This window comes from Myxine glutinosa, chromosome 1, assembly GCF_964187855.1.
Source record: "Myxine glutinosa chromosome 1, kmMyxGlut1.1, whole genome shotgun sequence".
NCBI classification, from domain to species: Eukaryota; Metazoa; Chordata; class Myxini; order Myxiniformes; family Myxinidae; genus Myxine; species Myxine glutinosa.
Genome location: NC_136261.1, coordinates 86272322 through 86292812, shown reverse-complemented (window position 1 = coordinate 86292812; position 20491 = coordinate 86272322). Strand labels below are relative to the sequence as shown.

The 20491-nt window shown below is 43.1% G+C and overlaps 1 protein-coding gene across 1 annotated transcript in view; it reads right to left on the bottom strand.

Annotated features, from left to right (window-relative positions):
- The window catches only part of LOC137424820 (interleukin-6 receptor subunit beta), a 133027-nt gene extending 117041 nt beyond the window's left edge, over positions 1 to 15986 (bottom strand). The window contains exon 1 of the mRNA XM_078774367.1: positions 15833 to 15986. The gene's annotated coding sequence lies outside the window, so the exon portion shown is untranslated. The remainder of the gene's footprint in view (positions 1 to 15832) is intronic.
- Positions 15987 to 20491: the final 4505 nt, after the last annotated feature.

Below are 20491 nucleotides of genomic sequence, written 5' to 3'. Positions count from 1 at the left end.
TGGGTTTCTTATTCACAAACTTCAAGAAAGGTGTCATGAACAACAACAACAGTTACACATCGTCTTTGTTGATCTGATAAAAGTGTTTCATAATGTCAACAATGCACCGAGGTTGAGCCTACCGGAGAGGATCGGTATCCCCACGCCCATCGGTCCAACTCTAAAGATAGTAAACATCATTCATGGCTTCCATGACTGTATAGAAGGTGAACAGTTTGCACACTGCTTGCAGACAATAGGGTCTTCCCATAGCACGACCAAACATTTCAGGATACACCTCCAATCACCTTTGAAGACCATCAGCGAAAAGAAGCTCAACTACATTTATATATTTGAGTGATGGGTGAGATGCGACATCTTTTGCACAAGATATACAAGGAATAAAGGTCACGTGAGGCAACCGGCTTCCATCCAATGTCGCCTAGATCTTGGGAAGGGCACCTCCCATCCAATGTCGCCTAGATCTTGGGAAGGGCACCTCCCATCCAATGTCGCCTAGATCTTGGGAAGGGCGCCTCCCATCCAATGTCGCCTAGATCTTGGGAAGGGCACCTTCCATCCAATGTCCCCTAGATCTTGGGAAGGGCGCCTTCCATCCAATGTCCCCTAGATCTTGGGAAGGGCGCCTTCCATCCAGTGCCCCCTAGATCTTGGGAAGGGCGCCTTCCATCCAATGTCCCCTAGATCTTGGGAAGGGCACCTCCCATCCAATGTCCCATCGATCTTGGGAAGGGCGCCTTCCATCCAATGTCCCCTAGATCTTGGGAAGGGCGCCTCCCATCCAATGTCGCCTAGATCTTTGGAAGGGCGCCTCCCATCCAATGTCGCCTAGATCTTGGGAAGGGCACCTTCCATCCAATGTCCCCTAGATCTTGGGAAGGGCACCTTCCATCCAATGTCCCCTAGATCTTGGGAAGGGCGCCTTCCATCCAGTGCCCCCTAGATCTTGGGAAGGGCGCCTTCCATCCAATGTCCCCTAGATCTTGGGAAGGGCACCTCCCATACAATGTCCCCTAGATCTTGGGAAGGGCGCCTTCCATCCAATGTCCCCTAGATCTTGGGAATTTCCACCGCGGTACCCGTTTATGATGCCACAATAATGCAACCATTATGGAAATTCATCTTAGGCCACTCTTGCCCAGTACTTATTACTATTGGAGCATTTCCACCAACGTGCTTAGGTATAATCATGACCATTAAATAGGACAGTACTTGTAACAAATATTACAGAATTGAAAAGACCAAAGTCCCCGAACAATGTAACTACGTAATGGCTCGAACAAACAAGCAAAATGCCAGACATGAGGCTTCCCAAACAGATCCTGTGCAGTGAACTTTCAAATGAAAACGGTAGTTGGGAATGTTCTAGAAAACATTGGAAGGACTGTATAAATCCTGGTTTGACCAATGAGTTTGACTTTTAGCAATCCTGGTATCAACACGGAGCTGATGGGACCTGTGGAGATTGAGAATCTGAAAAAAGCAAGATCATCACAGAAGGCGAGCTGGTGTAGCCAAATCGAGAAGACGATGCCATCACACAACTAAAGCGAGGCGAGTCCCCCAATCGGCAAAGTTGTTAGGGATTGGAATAATTGATTATTGATTGATTGAATGTTGAATCGACAATGGGGGAGATTAAGTGTGTGTGTGTGTGTGTGTGTGTGTGTGTGTGTGTGTGTGTGTGTGTGTGTGTGTGTGTGTGTGTGTGTGTGTGTGTGTGTGTGTGTGTGTGTGTGTGTGTGTGTGCATGTATCTGTGTGTGTGTGTGTGTGTGTGTGTGTGTGTTCAATATAACTTTGTCTTTTCTTGGGATAACCATTATTCAAATAAAGATTCAATGAAAGGTTTCACATGATCATTTCTTATGATCATCCTGACATTATTTACGTACTTTTTGGAGTAACATCCCTTCATTCCTTTACATGTTTTAAAATGTTTTTATTACTTGTATGATATATATTGTTCAACTATTTATATCAAAATAAAACATAAGTAGACCAACAAGATGACTACCTCGTGTAGGTACTTCCTTTCCCAGATCGAAAATCCCATAGAAAACCAATCGGCCAAATCCCATAAAAATCCCATAGGAATTTGGACCAGTAGGATCTAATGGTTTCAAAAAGGAAGTGAAATACTGGATCAGTAGAAAATACCAATCAAAAACTAGTCGGTCAATGGGACCAGTAGGGGAAACTGGAACGAGTAGGTTACCCATTGGTCAATGGGACAAGCAGGAGACCAATAGACTACCAATAGGTCAATAGGAGACCAATATAATACGAATATATAAATCAACAGGATTGTAGAAAATCAATCGACATATGTGGGAAAACTATGAGCCTAGACTGGGAATCGAACCCAAGTCCTCTGGTGAACTGCACCAGTGCTCTGCCATCTGAGCTAACCGAGAGTACGTATGTTAACTGAGAATACCAATAGGTCAATTGGACCAGTGGAAGACCAGTTCCAGATATGGAACCAGTCAATCGACTGCCATAAATGTCCAACTTCAACACTGCAACTTGCATTCACATATACAACAAAAACTCCATGGGGAAACCTTGTTATAAAGAACATGGATATAACTCAATTCAATATGGAATTGTGTGTTTTGCATTTGTTTATAACAAAATATAATTAATGTATTTTCGTTGGTCTATGGATTTTCAGACCAGGTAACTCTAATGGTTTCTACAGGACCAGTTGAACTTAAAGGTTCTTATTGGTTTATATGGGTTTCAGACAAGTTGTTTCTAATGGTTTCTATTAGTTTCAAATGCATCTGGTTCGGTTTCTAATGGAAACCCTACTTGTTCCCGTAGAAACAAATATAATCCGTGATTTCAAATAGAGACCCATAGAAATGTCCTGGTCTCTATTGAGTTACATGGAGATTTTCGATCTGGGTTACCATGAATATTCGATCTGGGTTTTTTTTATTTTTTATTTTTGTTTTTTTTGTATACAAGATCGAGGCTCGTGAAAGAGCAAACATTAATCACACAAAAAGACAAACCGACACACAAAACACAAAAAACAAGGGGAGCGGCAGACAAGATGGGGAGAGAGGGGGGAGGACACAAAAGAGAGGGGGAAGAAGGGGAAGGACACAAACACAACATTTGAGAGCAGGGACATCGGGAGGACTTGGGGGGAGGTGGGAGAGGATTAAAACATATGAACACTGCAAGGACTCTGGGGTGAATTACCGGGGGTAGAAAAGATCAAGGTTTTCGATGGGGGAAGATAAGAGATGGTGGTGAACAGCTGTTTTAAAGACCTGGAGGCAGGAGTGGGATTGAAGGGAGTGGGGGAGTTTGTTCCAGAGGCGGGAGAAAAGGGGAATGAAAGAGTGAAGGTGAGCAGAGAGCCTAGACTTTGGCAGTTTAACCAGAAGAGGGTTGCAGGCAGATCTTGTGCGACCTGAAGGAATATTGGGGGGACAGAGCACAGAGAGAGCTGGGGGAGCAAGGCCGGAGAGGAGTCGGTAGAAGACAGAAAGACCACCAACCTGCCTGCGGTGAGTGAGTGAAAGGCCCTCGGCGTTGACTACATCGCAGGAGATTCCAATGATTCTGAAAGCTTTGGCCTCAACAGCGTGAAGCCGAGCAAGGTGTGAGGCAGGAGCACCAGCCCAGAGGGGGGAACAGTATTCCATTGAGCTGCGGATGAAAGCCTTGTATGTGGTGAGGAGCTCAGGTGTGCCAAGGAAGGACTTCGCACGACGGAGGATGCCCAGTCGGCGACTGGCTTTGGAGGCCAGCTTGGAAATGTGGTTTTCCCAAGAAAGATCATGGCAGATAGTGAGACCCAAAAGCTTGAGCGACAGAACTTCTTGGAGAGGATTGTTGAGAAAGTAGATGGGAGGGTTGTCCAGTCGGTCCTTTCGGAGAGACATTGTAAGAGTGTGAGATTTGTCAGGATTGAAAGACATGTTCCACTTGTTTGACCAGTCTGTGATTTTGTCCAGGTCTGCAGAGAGTGAGGAGGCTGCAGACTGCCGATCTGAGGGATGAGGAATGGAGCGACAGAGAGTAGAGTCGTCAGCAAAGAGATAGAGAGGATTTTCAAGAGAGTCAGAGAGATCATTGATGAAGACCAGAAAAAGCACAGGGCCCAGAACACTACCTTGGGGAACTCCAGCCTGAACAGGAAGAGGAGATGAGAGAAACCCATTCAGGGCCACACGTTGACTACGACCAGAGAGGAAGTCTGCCAGCCATGCGTGGAGATTTCCATGGATACCAAAGGAGGAGAGTTTGGAGAGCAGAGCAGGGTGCCAGACCGTATCGAAGGCACGTGAAATGTCAAGGGAGACAGCTCTAATTTCCTGTTTGGCGTTGAGGACCTCCATCCATTGTTGAGAAAGCAGAAGCAGCATGTCCAGAGTAGAGTGACCAGGTCTGAAACCAAATTGATGATCAGAGATCAAGCCATTGGAGAAGAGGAAAGATTTCATATCTGAAGCAATGATGGATTCCATGACTTTGCTGATAATTGGGAGAAGGCTGATTGGTCTGTAGTTGCTGGGATCTGTTTTTGCACCTTTTTTGTGCAAAGCGGTGATGTTGGCTGATTTCCAAGCAGATGGCAGATGACCTTGAGCAAAAGAGAGGGTGAAGAGAACAGAAAGAGGGAGTGAAAGAGCAGAAGAACATGATTTTAGGACCCGTGGGCTGATGCCGTCAGGACCAGTTGCAGAATCAGAGTCGAGGGTTGACAGAAACTTTTCCACCTTGTCAGGAGGAAAGGACACAGAGTCCAGGAGCAGCTGGGTACGACTGGGTACGGTGGGTACAGAGAGGGATGGGTTTGGGACACAAGATTTAGAGGCAAACACAGAGTTGAGGCATTCAGCTTTTTCACGTGCGGAGTCAGCCGTTAAGCCGTTTGAGGTGAGGGAGGGGATGGAGGGGGAACAAACACCAGAAACAGATTTGACCAGACGCCACCAGGATTTGGAAGAGGGAGACAGATAAGAGAGTTCGGTCTTGAGAATGGTGAGATATTGTTTCCTGGCTCTCCTGAGGGTGGACACACACTTGTTTCGGGCTTTGTGAAAGGAAATGAGATTTCCTTCCGTTGGATTTGCTTTCCAGGAGACGAAAGCAAGTTGTTTCAGGGCAACAGCCTCACCACAAGATTCCGTGTACCATGGACGGGAGGAAGGGTATGACAACTGAAGACGAGATGGTATAAATCTGTGCATGAGAGAGAGCAATTTACTTTGAAAGAATTCCCAGGATGAGTTGATGTCAGAGGCGGTAGAGATGGGAGACCAGTCCAGATGATTGATGGCTGCTTGAAGACCGTGCCAGTTGGCCTGAGTGAAATGCCAGACTCGTCGACGCTGAGGAGGCTCTCTGAGAATGGTCAGAGAGATGTCCACTTTGACAAGCACATGATCAGATGAGCCGATTGGAGCAGAAGAAGAGGAGCAGACATTTTCAGGGAAGTTTGTCATAACCAAATCCAGAAGAGAAGATGCTCCGTTGACTGAGATCCGGGTCGGGAAATTGACAGATTGTGTCAGTCCCAGTGAGTCGCAGAAGTCCTTTGCTGAAGAGCCATGGCTGGTGAGAGAGGTACCCACACCCAGCCAACTGGCATGGTGACAATTGAAATCACCACATATGAGGAAGAGAGAGTTGGGATGGGTAGATAGAAGTTGGTCCATATTATCAGACAGTGAGATGTAGATGGAGTCATCGCTGATTGGTGGACGGTACAACACACATATGAACAAAAGGTGGGAGCGAAGGGGAAGCCGTAGCCAAAGGTATTCCTGGGGGTGAGGTGGAGAGAGGGCAGTGGAGGGCGAGTGAGGAAGAGAGTTTTTTATAAAGATAGCAACCCCACCTCCAGGACGAGGCTCAGGTCTATCATACCGGAGGAGGGAGTAACCTGGGAGAGATACCAAGGCATCAGAGACATCATGAAGGAGGAAAGTTTCTGTTAAGCAGATCACATCTGGTTTGTCAGAAGCAACCTGTATGGAGAGGTCAGTCAAGTTTGAGCGAAGGCCCCGGATGTTTGAGGTCCATACCGTTAATGAAGAGGAAGGGGGAGCATCGGGTCCAGAACAGGGGGGGGGGAGGGGTAGGGTAAGATGTGGAAGAGGAGGAAGAGGTAGGGAGAGCTGTTGAAGGTGTGTCAGAGATTTCAGAATAGCTTGGAGAAAGGGAAGAATGGGGCAGACAAAAGGTTTGATGGAGATTGGGTGAGGCACAGTGAGGTGTTATTTGAGGAGGGGGAAGAGCAAGGCAGGAGGTTTGGGGAGATGAAGGTGAAAGTTGGAAGGAGGAAGAAGCAGGGAGGATGCTTTGAGGAGGAGGGGTGAGAGGGGAGTCTAGGAGGGGAGGAGCGAGGGAGAGTCTCGGAGGGGAGGGGTGTGGGGGGAGTTTAGGAGGGAGGGGAGGGAAGGGGCAAGGGGGGAGATTTGAAAGGGATGGGTGATGGGGAGGATTTGGAGGGGAGGGGTGAGATTGGATTTTGAAAAGTGTACGATTCATGGGAAACGAACATTTTTTGCAAAATGAGTTTGAGACCTTCGAGTCAAAAATACGTTTGAGGACACTGGAGGAGGGATGGAGTTCTGGATAGTTTATGGAATGTAGAAAGGAGGAACTGTAAGAGATGGTATTATATATATATTTTGGAATGAATAGATTTGGTGAGCAAGACGAAAGCATCCTTTTGTAGGAAAAGAAGAAAAGGGTGTTATAATATATGAGAGAAAATAGTTGTTCAGGGGAGAGATTATACATTTCTAACCGCGTGATCGCGAACGAAGAACGAACGAACAAAAAGAACAACAAATAAACGAATAAGACCTGGGAAGGAAATATTTTTTTTGGTTTTTTTTTTTTTTTTTTTGTGAGTAGATATTAAACAAGGAGGTACGGGGTGAACGACTGGTACGAAACAGAGAACGAAAATAATTTCAGCGCATTCGACGAATCGCTGAGAGAAAAACAAACCACAAGGTCTGAGACGGTACGGTAGTCTAAGCCTACGAGTACTAGGCCGCAGAATACTCGATACCATTAACCGACGATTGTGTATACATGAACGAAAAATTAGCACCGAAAATTTTCCAAAAGATACGCTGTAGGTACATACACCGAAAGATAGATACAGTCTCGACAAAAACACAATTGAGAAATATCACTTAGCTTCGAAAGCGTGAGCGCATGGAGCAGCTTCGAAAAGACGTGACCTCGCCGTGATCTCGCGAGATCTCGGGTTACCATGAATATTCGATCTGGGTTACCATGAATATTCGATCTGGGTTACAATGAATACTCTGTGAAAGCGGGACGCAAATCAATAATTGTTTATCACAGTTCCGGTCGCTCGGATTATTTAACCCCTACATAAAAGCTATTCTGTGTTTAAATTTTTTATCCCATGGATAACTAGCTGATGGATAATCCACGTGTGGTCAAAGGCTGAAAAAGGGTGGGATAGTTATCCTCTGGATAAGGGCTGGAAAAGGCATGGTTAAGGGTTAGATAAGGCGTGGTTACAGGTTTGATTGACATGTAGTATCCCACAATGCATTGCATTGCATGTAGTGTCAGGATAAATTTCCTTTTAATGCTCATCCGACAGATGTCGAACAAAGCTGGATCGTCTGCCATTTTGAATTGGACAAACCTACGTAGGTGTCACTAACCACGAATAAGGTGTTATCCGGGCCAGAGGAGGTAGGCTGAAGTAACAAGGAAAAATCACTCATTTATTCTGTGGATAAAATGTATCCGCAGGATAGGTGATTTATCCACAGGATAGTGCTTATCCGGGCTTCTAGCAATTGGGCCCTGGTTTTGTTACTGATAATGCTGTTAGTCTGCACACGCGAAGCGAAAAGCGGGGTTAAGCAATTGGGTAATGTCCATCCCGTATGTCCGTCCATCCTTCTGTCTGTCTTGTCAGTTTCTGATCGAGGGACAACTTATTTAACTTCAAAGTTGTATTTTGAACACAAATTGAAACATGATGCGGAAGACAAACCTGCCGTTCAACAGTACTCTGAATTAGTCCTGATTGGAACATGCGCAGAGAGGCGTGAGATCACTTTTTTATTCTGTCTGTCTGCCATGCAGTCAAATAAAATAAGAAATCATTCCAAACAGGAATGATCTAAACTCTAAAGGACACATAAAATAGGCACGAATAACTAATTTTACGTCATAGGGTGATGTAAAGTGTTACTGTGTAAAATAGTGGTAAAACCCAGAATTAATTTATTTATATGCCTTTAAACCTTTATTTAAAATTATTTATAAACTTGAACGCTGTAGAACACAAATCGCCTTCATAATACTTTTAAAAACCTCCAGTTTTGCAATGCTTAGATGTGTTCTATCTACTTGGTGTTGGCCTAATGGTTAGGGTGGTGGGCTTGGGATACTAAGGTCCTGAGTTTGAATCCCGTTCACCTGTTGAATTAATACCAGGTGGGATTGACTCAGCCTGTCATGCTTCCGAGGTCGGCGAAATGAGTACCAGGGTACTGGCTCCTCTCTCAAGGAGGTTGGTGGCAGGCTTTGCACTCCGGCCGCCGTAAAAAAAAAACACCTCATTCTGTTGCACACACAGTGGTGTGTGTCGGGGTGGTGTTGAGGAGTAGTCTAAGGATGCAGCGACGTGCTGACCAAGTGTACACTCCCATATATATAGAGATATAGAGATATATATATATATATATATATATATATATATATATATACTAGGGCATGCCCGTACGTGGGTGCAATGCCCGTACGTGGGTACGTGGGTACGTGGGTGCGAGTACGGTGACAATCCCCCCCCCCCTCTATTTACATGAAATGGTTTGGTTCATGAAATGGTTTGGTTCATTCGCAAAGCCAAAGCGAACGGCTTGCGAGTACGGTGACAATCCCCCCCCTCTATTTACATGAAATGGTTTGGTCCAAAGCGAACGGCTTGCGAGTACGGTGACAATCCCCCCCCTCTATTTACATGAAATGGTTTGGTCCAAAGCGAACGGCTTGCGGAGTTTGGTAAAGAAATCGCCATAGCTCGGTAACTACTTGTCCGATTAATATGAAACCTTGAAAAGGCACATCCTCGGGTCCCCAGCAATATACCTGGCAAGTTTAAAGTATATCGGACCCGTGGTTGTCGAGAAACAGCGGTCACAGACAAACACACACACACACACACACACACACACACACACACACATACACACACACACACACACACACACACACACACACAGATTACTGGAATTATAGATAGATATAAGATATATATATATATATATATATATATATATATATATATATATATATATATATATATATATATATATATATATATATATATATATATATATATATATATATATATATATACATATATATATATATATATACTGTATATCTATCTATAATTCCAGTAATCTCTGTGTGTTTGTTTGTACGTTTGTTTGTCTGTGACCGCTGTTTCTCGACAACCACGGGTCCGATATACTTTAAACTTGCCAGGTATATTGCTGGGGACCCGAGGATGTGCCTTTTCAAGGTTTCATATTAATCGGACAATTACTTACCGAGCTATGTCCAAAAAACGATTCAACCAATCAGAGAGCAGCGAGCTATCGCGTGTGCCGAACGTGGCGGACACACTCTGCCTCGGATGGCACATTTGAGAGCGTATTCATTTATTTCACGTTTGCAAACTATGTTGGCGCTATGTTGGCGTTAAACTATGTTTTAAAACTAATAAAAACCCCGGGGGGATTGTCACTGTACTCGCAAGCCGTTCGCCGTTCGCTTTGGCGTTGCGAATGGACCAAAACATTTCATGCACCAAACCATTTCATGTAAAGCGTTCGCCGTTCGCTTTGGCGTTGCGAATGGACCAAAACATTTCATGGACCAAACCATTTCATGTAAATAGAGGGGGGGATATAATTTTAGATATAGATATAGTACGGGCATGCCCTAGTATATATATAAGTGGGAAGTGGGTGTGGCATGTGACAGGGTGCCATATCAGCGTGAAGAAGAGGATTCTGATATGGCAATGTATGATGCTGATGTGACGCTGTGTTCTATGGTGATCAAGATCAATAAAGCTTCCATCTCCTAAACTGAGACTCACCGCCATCTTATTAGAGTGTTGTTAGTGTTAGTGTTAGTTAGTTATTAGTGTTATTCGATGGTGGTGTGTAAGACTGCTTCAGTAGCGCCAAACCTCCGGATTTTTCAAACAATCTTTATAGTTCCCATCCTCCTCGCAACATGATTAATAGTAAATATTATCATTTTAAACTTACCTTGTACATTCACAAGACCCAGCTGTGTCCTTTCCATTAGTGTTCAGAAGTTCAGAAGCATCCAAACCAGATACGGTGTCTTCATTAAGGAAGTCTACCTGGTACATCTCGCTCCCACATAAATAATAGCTGGCACAAATTTTGTGTATTTTCACATCAAGAAGATGTCCTTTGCCGAAGAATTGGTTACCATTACTTGGTAATGATGCACAGCATCGTCTTTCCAACTATAGACGTCCATTAAATAAATAACGTAGCCTGCCACATTGACAGGACGCAGTCCCGCAAGGTTCAAAATCCGCACACACCCAGCCACTCAGACCTGCCCGTACTGCAAACTCCAGATCATGACGCTGCTGCAGCTGCCCATTCAGCGAGCTTATAAAGTTTCCCGCGTCTTTTGTTGTGTAGAGGCACAACCCTTTCTCTCAGCTACTTTTACAAGTATTTTGGGTTTATTTTAGAGGGTTTGTGAGCCATCTTATCTAACAATCTCAAATCTCACACTCTTACTATGTCTCTCCGAAAAGATCGACTGGACAACCCTCCCATCTACTTTCTCAACAATCCTCTCCAAGAAGTTCTGTCGCTCAAGATTTTGGGTCTCACTATCTGCCATGATCTTTCTTGGGAAAACCACATTTCCAAGCTGGCCTCCAAAGCCAGTCGCCGACTGGGCATCCTCCGTCGTGCGAAGTCCTTCCTCGGCACACCTGAGCTCCTCACCACATACAAGGCTTTCATCCGCAGCTCAATGGAATACTGTTCTCCCCTATGGGCCGGTGCTCCTGCCTCACACCTAGCTCGGCTTCACGCTGTTGAAACCAAAGCTTTCAGAATTATTGGAATCTCCCGCGATGAAGCTATCTCTGAGGGCCTTTCACTCACTCACCGCAGGCAGGTAGGTGGTCTTTCTGTCTTCTACCGACTCCTCTCCGGCCTTGCACCCCCAGCTCTCTCTGTGCTCTGTCCCCCAAATATTCCTACAGGTCGCACAAGATCTGCCAGCAACCCTCTGATGGTTAAACTGCCGAAATCTCGGCTCTCCGCTCACCTTCACTCTTTCATTCCTCTTTTCTCCCGCCTCTGGAACAAACTACCTCACTCCCTTCAATCCCACTCCTCCCTCCAGGTCTTTAAAACAGCTGTTCACCACCATCTCTTATCTTCCCCATCCAAAACCTTGATCTTTTCTCTACCCCCGCTAATTCACCCCAGATCCACCTTGTTTGAAATTCCAACTTCTTTCCTGGAAGTCCTGGCAGTGTCCATATGTTTTATACCTCTCCCACCGCCCCCTTCCCATGCCCCCCCCCCCAAAGACCTCGCCCTCTCTCAGATCTCTCGATGTCTCCATGTCTCTCGGTCCCTGCTCTCAAATGTTGTGTTTGTGTCCTTCCCCCTCTCTCCCCATCTTGTCTACCGCTCCCTATGTTATATGTTTTATGTGTCGGTTTGTCTTTCTGTGTGATTAATGTTCGCTCTTTCACGAGCCTCGATCTTGTATACAAAAAAAAAAAAAAAAAAAAAAAAAAAAATCCTTATCTTGCACACACGATATACTTTATGGTGCTCCAAATACCACCGTTTCTATGCGTGTGCACTGAGAATTCTGGGTTGATTATGTCATTTTGAAAGTCGAGTATTACTTGGGCACCTCGTTCACCTGACCTGTCCCCATCGGACGACATTTCATGGGGCTACATAAGACTATTGTTCACTCATCAAAGCTACATTATTTGGATGAACTTTGGGTCACAATCACAAATGCAATTCATAACATTACTTAGCAGCAAATGAAGAATGTTTTCAACAAATTGGAAATTCGGATTAAGCGATGTATTAAAGATGGCGGTTATGAACTTATAGTTAGTTTGTTTCTCTCATTTGTACATCAAAAGTTATAAAAGTTAAAGTGGCACAAGGACTTTATGGACACATGGTATGGTAATATAATACTTCTCGAACCAATGGAAAAATGTGTTAAGTTACACAGAAGGAGCACACAAAATCATATATCGTAATACTTCTCAAAGCAATAGAAAACAAGTAAAAGAGCAATCGGAGATTGCAAACCCTCACCAGGATGCATTTTCAGTGGTTTTTAAGGCTTTTGTGTTACAACAAATATGGCGGCCGAACCACGTGACAGATGACGTCATTTTTTTTTTTATAAACTAATTTATTCCCACATTATGCTCAAGAAACTTCATCTTGATTGAATGAAGTTTTGCACTTGTCGAATTATGACGTCATAATGGAGGCACCTATGACATCATCATTAACATATTTTATTCCCCATGGAGAGTTCTTTACAATGAGCCATGTCTCAATGTTTTCTATTCAGCACTTTCGGAGATATAGAGGTGCAAATGTTTTCGGTTTTTCCAAGATGGCGGCCGAACCATGTGACCGATGACGTCACCATTATTATTTTTCTCCACAAGTTTATGCCGACATGGCGCTCAAGAAATTTCATCTTGATTGGATGAAGTTTTGTACTTGTCGAATTGTGACGTCATAATGGAGGCACCTATGACATCATCATTAACATATTTTATTCCACATGGAGAGTTCTTTACAATGAGCCATGTCTCAATTTTTTCTATTCAGCGTTTTCGGAGATATAGAGGTGCAACGTTTTTCGGTTTTTCCAAGATGGCGGCCGAACCACGTGACCTATGATGTCATAATTATCATGAAAATATTCTAAAGAAGGAGGCACTCCTCTGGTGAAAATGTCGGGTCCATCAGACCAACATTTGCAGAGAAAATATTCAGTGATCGGATGAAGCATTGTAATTGTCGAATTATGACGTCATAACGAAGGCACAGATGACATCATCATTAACATATGTTATTCCCCAAGGGGAGTACTTGGCAATGAGCCAGGTTTCATTTTTTGCCATTGAGCGGTTTGGGAGATATAGAGGTGTAACTTTTTTCCAAGATGGCGTCCATACCACGTGACCTATGACGTCATAATTATCATTAAAATGTTCTACAGGTGAAGGTGCTCCTATGGTAAAATTTCGTGTCAATGGGACCAACGGTTGCCGACAAAATGAATTAAAAAAATGCACACCTACGCACGTACGCACCCGAATGCCTAACCCTGTTTTCGCTTCGCGAGCGCAGGGTAACAACAACCACAGTTAACGCGACAGCAGCAAAAACAACAGCAACGTGTTTTAAAAGATCGATTTTTGACGTGTTTCATTTTTGTTTCACGCCTCATTGAGGTTCACAAATAGACATGCAATATGTTTGTGAAGTACAACATGGTGTCTATTGATTAAACCCATCAGCAATGATGGGCACACCTGGTTGTTAAACCTCATGGACATCGCTACATTTTAAAAACGTATCCTTCAGGAAAAGCATTTCGTGGAAAATAATTACAAATACATCTCAACATCCACTGATACAAACATTTTGATACCTCATGCACAACCTGCGGCATGCTACCTACTACCTACTCACTCATTACCTCCGTCACCAAAGTTGGTAGAGATTGTGGTTTCACACCTGTCGGTCTGTGTCCGTTTGTGAACAAGATATCTCAAATTGTTTTGCACAGATTCCGACGAAATTTGGCAGAGATGTAGCGTATGTGACAAGGACGAAATGATTCGATTTTGATGAAGATCCGGATTCGGATCCGGCTACTAGAATTGTTAAGTGATTCTTCATCATTTAGTGGGGCGGCTTAGCCCAAATATTCAAAAGAATTGTGCATTTTGTGATACAAGCACCAAATTTGGCACAAATGTACATTAATATGTTGCGAACATTTTCAGATATTGGGCCACTTGAAATTCCGTAATTTTTTATTTCAAATTTTTTCAAATTTCGTAATTTCAAATTTTTCGGGTGACACCGTCACAATTTCGGTCTTCGAGGCCGGCCGATAGGCAAAGTGTGACCGGAAGGGACGAGGTTCTCCTGACCACGTGGCCCTCGATCTGGGAAGCGAGAGGCGTTCCATTAGTGGACGCGCCCCTCACGCCCGACTTTTGGGCGGCCCCGGCAGGCCGTTTGTTTTGACGTTCCGTGACAGGCCCCGCACCCCCACCTCCGGGCCGACCGGAAGCTTGTGCTGAGTACATCATACCTGAACAACTCAGTGAGGCAGAACACAGCAGTGCACACCAGGGTGACCCCTTCAGTGCATAAACCAATTAACCTGTCCACTGCAGGGCATATAGAAATGAAGTTATTTTCTGCATATAATAATAATATAAGTTCAGTTCTATATAACAATTTCTGTTATCACCACTACCACTACAACTACCACTACTACAAGCTTTGTCTGGAATTTTGTGGACTAACAGACAAACAGACATACAGACAAGCTGGGATCAAAACATTACCTCCTTCCACCATTGAGTGTAGAGGTAAACATCATGGAAATTACATCATGCCCTAGATTTAATTCATGCTTACCCGTGTATTTGCTTCACTGGTTCACAAGGTCTTTTGCATACATGTAATTCAGACTCTCGTCTTCATTGCTGACCACACAATGTTCGCAACATATTAATGTACATTTGTGCCAAATTTGGTGCTTGTATCACAAAATGCACAATTCTTTTGAATATTTGGGCTAAGCCGCCCCACTATATCGGCCGGCCTCGAAGACCGAAATTGTGACGGTGTCACCCGAAAAATTTGAAATTACGAAATTTGAAAAAATTTGAAAAAAAAAATTACGGAATTTCAAGTGGCCCAATATCTGAAAATGTTCGCAACATATTAATGTACATTTGTGCCAAATTTGGTGCTTGTATCACAAAATGCACAACAGGTTTGCTATGCTGCTACACTAATTGGGAGATCGGGCCAAAAATGATACATAGCAGGAAATCTCAAAAAGTTGTGGACGGATTCGGACGACATTTGATGGATGAATTGGGTAGGTGACAAGAACCTATCGATTCAATTTTGGTGAAGATCTGAATATGGATTCGGATATGAGAGTTATTTAATTTTTAAGTGATTCTTCACCATTGGGAGATAGGGCCAAAAACGATACATAGCAGGATATCTCAAAAAGTTGTGAACGGATTTGAACGAAACTTGTTGAACAGATTGTGTGTGTGACGAGGAAGAATTGCTTCGATTTGGGTGAAGATCTGAATATGGATTCGGATATGAGAATTATTTAATTATTTAAGTGATTCTTCACCATTGAGTGATAAGGCCAACCAGACGGAGGTTTGCTCTCTACTGAGTGCCGTTCTCGTTTAATATTTAGTTCCCTTTTTTCTGGAGAGATTCCCACTCATTCTTCAAACCCAAACTGCCCTCCTTGTAATCCCCAGGTAACTCAAGCATTTTAATATTGACGATGTTACACAGTCAATGAAACATTTGAAACCTCTGAAAATCCATTTTGATTAGATTTCTCAAAGCTCGAAGTAATGAGACACTTTTGGCAAAAAATTTTTTTAACTTACTAAAACATCTGCTTACCATCGATTATAGAAATGATAGTCATTATAACGATGTTACCTTCTCTCTTCTGATGCCGCCCGAAGTAAGGAGCTCAATGCACGAGGCCAGAAAACGTCCCCAGGAGAGAAGAAGCAACACAAAGATCCCGGGAAAGATAATCCCATCACTCCTTATAACGGCAGCTTCTGGCAATATCTTCCCTGTCGCGTCTGCTCAATATATCGCGATGTTCATCTTTCTTGTGTTGTCCCTTCAGTGTGTCCGCACGTCACAGTGTCTTGCGCAATGTCGGCTCACAGTGGCTTAATCAGACCTCATCGGAATACAAAGTTTGGAGGGAAGCAAAAGGACAATGATTCAAAATGAAAGTTAACTTATTACTGAATATTGACAATGAAAACAGTTCTCAGAAGGGTCCTTCACTCTGAAACTTTTGCAATTACCGGTACTTTATGAGGTACTAGCAGAAGTACCCGGCGTTGCCAGGCGGGGGAGGGGGAGGAGAGGGGGTGGAGGCGGTAAAGGGGAGGGGCGGGGGAGGGAAGGAGGGGGCAAGAGGGGGGGAAGGGTGAAGGAGGGGGTAGGGGAGGGTAGGGGGAAGGGGAGGGGAGGGGGGAGGCAGGAGAGGAAGGGGGTTCATATATATGCTGGTAGCTGAATGTGGCATTCATCACGTTTCTGAGAGGTGTGATGCCGATCAGGAAGAAGAAGAAGCCGTACTACTAACTTCGTACACTTCCGGAATTGTTTGATTTTTTCGTGTTCAAATGTCTGGTGATTGTTTTGTATTTATTTATGCGAATGTGTACTTCTATATAACTGTCATTAATTTTAAAAGGCTCAGGCACTATCGAGCGATTATTTTTTTTAACTCCAAAAAAACGATCTTTTAATATATATATATATATATATATTGCCAAAAACACTCCCAGGCACTCACTGATGAATCTCTGAAAGTTTGACGAAGATCCGTTCAGCCATCTCTGAGAAAAATGGCAACACACAGACAGACATCCCTCTTATGTAGTAGAGAGTTCTCATGAAACGCTTGTCACCTGAGAGCAACTAGAAGGGCACTCGATAGAGAGCATACGTCCACGAGGATGAACAGTTTACGTTTTGTATCCCACTGATAGGTCAGATGTGGATTCGGATCTTCACCAAAATCAAATAATTTCATTATTGTCACACAACCAACCTGTCCACCAAGTTTCGTCCGAATCCGTCCATAACTTTTTGAGATATCTTGCTCACAGACAAACAGATAGGGGTGAAAACATGACCTCCATCCACCTTCGGTGACACAGGTAATAATCTCAGGCAGGCATCACCATATTCTCAGTCCCAATGAGCTTGACCGTTGTGTTGTCAGGTGTGAGCTTGTGACCATTGTGAGTGTGGTGGTTCAACACCACTGGGATTTCTGGACTCAGCAACTTCGAGCTCGAGGGCACAAGAGCAACAACATTTCAAGGATATTATCGACTTGTTTTAGATGAGCAGAATGGCCGAGAGGTACGCACGCTCACCTCAAAGCTGTCTAGCCTGGGTTTGAATCCCAACCCAGCTATAAACGGTCATCCCGATGTTTCACAGACATGGTGATTCATCAATATGTGTGTCGACATTAGTTGGTGGACATTAAAGATCCCACGGTGTCCTTTGAGAAGGGTAGGTGAGTTATCACCAGCACCCTGGCCAAATTCCAAATCCCTACCCTCATCCACAGCGAGCATTGGCATTGCAAAATGGCACAGCTGTAGGGGATTTAATCAAGTCCCTATCCTGATGGGGGCAGCAGTGTTCCAGGCTAAAGACACTGACCTATTTCCCTGGCGGCTGGTTGTCGGACTTTGTAAAACTGTTGACAATATCCCATGTTTGGCCTTGGCGAAACATTCTTTCTAAATGAGGCTTATCCTGACCGGTAAACTTTGGATAGTTTCTCTTTGGGGCGACAGTCTGTCTTTGGGAATGGATGAACAAAGGATGTTGTTTTGATTTCCTTGATCCTTAAGGAAAGTATATTAAGCCGACTACAGGTTGTGGCTCGCTGAGATGTTGGGGCCGGCTGTGGAGGATCATGATGTCAATGTGATGTTACGTATGGTGTTACTGGCTTATACCCCAACATCTTCCATGCATGTATTCTTATCTATAATAAACCTCTTGTACACTGTCCGAGTTCGACAAGGTGCTTATCCCGGGGTTAGGGATTGAAACCCACTACACAGCAATGCCCTCAACCAATGATGCCCCCCGCAGCCTTGTGCTGGATCTGAAAAAAGAAGAAAATGAGGCAGAACAGTTGTAAAATTAAGTTGTCCCTGCATGGATGATACAAAATAATCTCCTTCAAAGGTTCTTTTACTTGCAAAATCTAAGATTTTTCAAGTATATTGGTTGGTCCTGTGCATTATTCTGTCTGTCTGTTTGTCTGTTAATCGCCTACAGGTCAACATTTTAACAGATCTTCACGAAACATCACCAGATGTAAGAGCTGGTCATAAAGAAGAAGCCTAATGATTTTGAGGTCAAAGGTCATCTGGAGGTCGAATTTCTAAAATTATCATTTTTCATCCTATTGACTTGACAACTAAACAGAATTTGCATATCGAGTCACTAAATTGGGAAACGAGCTATTTTTGACTTCAAAAGGTCAACTCAAAGTCAAACTTCCAAAATCATCAATTTTCAAACGTTTGACTTGAAAATGAAGCAGCAATTGCATAGTGCCTCATTGAATTGGGAAACAAACTATTTTCAGGTCAAAAGGTCAATGGTCAACTTAAGGTCATACTTCTAAAAATCATCAATTTTCTTCTGAACAATCGTCAATTTTCATCTGATTAACCTGAAGATTAAAGAGAAATTGCAATCTAAATCACGGAATTGGAAAACCAACTATTTTGGGGTCAAAAGGTCAAAGGTTAGCTCAAGGTCAAACTTCTAATATCATTAAGTTTCATCTGAAAAATCATCAATTTTAATCCAATTGATCTGAGCTTTGATTAAGATCGTCAATTTTAATCTAAATGAAATGGACAATTTGATGTATCCGTGGTAACTTTTTATTTTGGGGAGGTGTATTTTGCAGGTACCGTGCTCTGCACAATGTGACGTTTTCTTGTTCGATTGTTGATGATTTCATAAATAAAATGAGACGTATAAAATAAAAAATGAAAAAAAAAGACTTTGCCACCTACTGCCAGTTTTGCAAATTGATGACAGGAAACCAATTTTGATCCTTTGAGAAATGTCAAATATATTCTTCAATACCATGATGTGCATTCAAATTCAGATATTTGTCAGATCTTACCGTTTTTGCAAATTGTGAAAGTACAAAGACTGCTTCTTTCAGGATTTATCAAAGTATTGAAAACAAACAGCAAAAAATTATTGCATTTGCAAAATTATCTCCGCATTTCCCTTCTCAACGAACACATTGCAAAGTATGAACAAGTTCTGCAATTCTCCTCTTGAAACAATTCACTTGCTAACACATCTCTACCAATTGTGCAACATTACATTTGATAAAGCATTTAACTCTTACAACCACAAGCAATCAACACTAGTTTACATTAACATACATGGTATATGGCTGACTACTACATAATAGACATGTATAACAATTTGCACGAAGGAAATAAATATTTCTTACTAATTTCACAGCAGCTAGACCTGGTGGTGGCATAATGGTTAGAGGGTCAGCTCTAAGTCTGGGAGGTCTGTGGTTCAAATCCGAGTCAATCCAATGTTATGAAATGACATGTGCTTGGCACTCGGCATTTAAAAGGATATAGCATGGGCAAACAAAACGGGGAAGGCAATGGCAAACCACCCGGTATAACCCTTGCCAAGAAACTGCTTCCGCAACACCAACACTCTGTAAAGAGTACGGTACATCAAAAAATTACATATTTATATAATATACACGAGAGAGTTCATAGAACACCGTACTCCGTGGAGTCTTGAGAAACAAGATGTGCGGGGTCTGCAAGCGGCAAATTTGATTGGTCGTGATGACGTAAAATGCCATAATATGTTGTCCAAGTACTGCTAAATGGAAGGGTTTTGAAAGTTCCAAAAAGGCGATTTGTGTTCTTCAGTGTTCAAGTTTATAATTAAATTGGAATAAAATGAAGATTTTAAAGGTCGTACAAAAGAAAAATTTATAAGTTTACCGCCGTTGATGCAGCGTTTTTACACCATCTTATTTAACATGTAACATTAGTTCTTTGTGCCTGTTGTTTGTGTCCTTTATGATGTCCTTAAAAACAATAAATTTCCTCTTTTGAATGATTTTTTATTGTTGTTTGAATGCCAGACAGGAAGAGTAAAAACATTACTCACTCCTCTCTATGCATGTGTGTTCAAGGTGAATTCAGAGGTGAAGTTCTGCTAAAGTACGTGTTCGTTTTCTGGTTCATATTTACCCAGCGCGAAGCGAAGCGAAAAGCGCAGTTAAGTGATCGATTGTATCGGTACGATGGGCTGAGGGAGGAGTGGGCTGAGGGAGGGGTGGGAGGAGGAACCCTGTGTTGCCCGGCAAAGCAGAATATCTTTGAACAACATAAACAACTAGAAAGCATGTGAAAATGCAAAGCCCATCATCCACGTCCGTTGGTATTCGGTCTTCTTCTTCTTCTCCCTTGTGTGCTCAAAATAACGAAAACAGTTTTTTTTAAAATACAAAATGAAAATTGATGATTTTAT